Raw genomic sequence first — 1,782 nt, 5'->3', positions numbered from 1 at the left:
ATGGTCTATCTGTATTGATTGCTCAATACTGTACGTTCATTTTGTAATATTACAAAATGTCAGTGTGTTTAAAGGCATTCATTTAATGTCAAAGATATAAAAAGGTACAATGCATTGGAATGGAATGTTTTTCTTCCTCAACCTGGACATAGTCTTTCTTCTCATTATTTCACTTACCCCTCCCCACCATCACCACTGCCACTTTACAATTAGTTCCACTCAGCCTGTGCTTTTAGCTTAGCAGGTATTTCATTTTCAAGGGAAGTAATGCCTGAAGATAAGAAAAGTTCCTCCCTGGAGTATGTTTGGGCAAGCAAAATAAGCAAAGTGAATTTGGTTTTTATATACTGGATAGAAATATAGATGCACATTTCCTTCATTTAAAGTATATTAAAGTTTCCTAAACAGGATTTTTAATTCACTTAAAACAGCATTAGGTTAGGTGGGCTGTTGGTGCTTTGAATTAATGTGCAAGCTGTTAATCTCCATAGACCTGGATTTAAAATTAGACAAAGCAATAATTAGTTTGGCACCATCATTTGACTACCCAGAGGGTAATAATGTAGGTCATAAAATACTACAGTCTGGCACAAGTTTTTTTGTACAAAACAAGGATCTGGTATTAGGTGATGTGGAAAAAAAAAAAAAAAAGATTGTCACTGGGAAGTATAATGGCTTAGCTTTTGATGTGTGTTCCACTATTCCTAAAGAGACCTAAGTAGAGCAATTCTTATCAGGTTTTCCTGTTTAAGGTGAGGCTTTCCGTTCTAAGTGATACAAAGAAATCTTCCTACCTTCCCTCAGTAGCTGGTGTTCCCTGGCCTCTCACCGCCCCCATGTTTCCACACAGCATTTGTGCTTTTAGTCACAGAATTAAGATTTTAATTTGCACTACACTTTTATTTAGCTGTAGTTTTTCCTCCCATCAGTTTTGCCATTTTGATAAATTATAAAAATGGCACACTGTAAACATTTTTTAAAATACAAAAGTGTTGCATTCAAGGAAGTGCTTACCATATATACCTTGATTTGTTTTCATGGCAAATGACTACTGGCAATATCAATAATTCAAGAACAGAGACAATGAAAATACAGAAGAATTGCATTTGGATACTTCTTCCTGTCAATCATCTTTGCCAGATTCCTATTTGAACATTCAGAAAATGAGGAAGACATCAGATTAGCCTTAAGTATAAGTAATAGTTTTCTGTTTCCTTACACTGCTCACCCCAACTAAGCTTTTAAAGCACAGGTATCTTGGGTGTCTCTGTCTAGCTTAATATTTAAAGCTATGGAAATAATGTTTTAATATTGCATTGAAAATATATTTCATACAATATAGATGTACAGACTTTATATTTTACATAAAGCAATATGCATGCACCTGTGTGTATCTATAGAGAGTCTTATGTATTAGATGAGGATATTCACAAATCATTTAAGTTGAGCTTTTCAAGTGATGTGAGCTACTGATACAAACTTGCTAATGATAATTATAGAACTGATGCTGATTTAGTCATTTCAAAAAAGCCACGGAGGCATAATTAGTGTCTGAATGGCCTCAATATTGCATTATTAGGAGGCTAGGGTGAAACTTGAAATGAGAACATCAAGGCTGATAACAGAAAAGAAAACATGAAATACATACATAATTCATTCTGAGATATTATAAAGGTTTGTAACCAGAAACAATAATTTGCAGAAAGCATCTCATGTACTAGAGCCAACTGCAATCATTTGGTCCACCTGTTAAAAAGATCAAATAGTATATTCTTCGCTATT

This window comes from Bubalus bubalis, chromosome 2 (genome assembly GCF_019923935.1).
Source record: "Bubalus bubalis isolate 160015118507 breed Murrah chromosome 2, NDDB_SH_1, whole genome shotgun sequence".
NCBI lineage: Eukaryota > Metazoa > Chordata > Mammalia > Artiodactyla > Bovidae > Bubalus > Bubalus bubalis.
The sequence above is the reverse complement of the archived record's forward strand: the minus strand, read 5'-3'. Positions refer to the sequence as shown.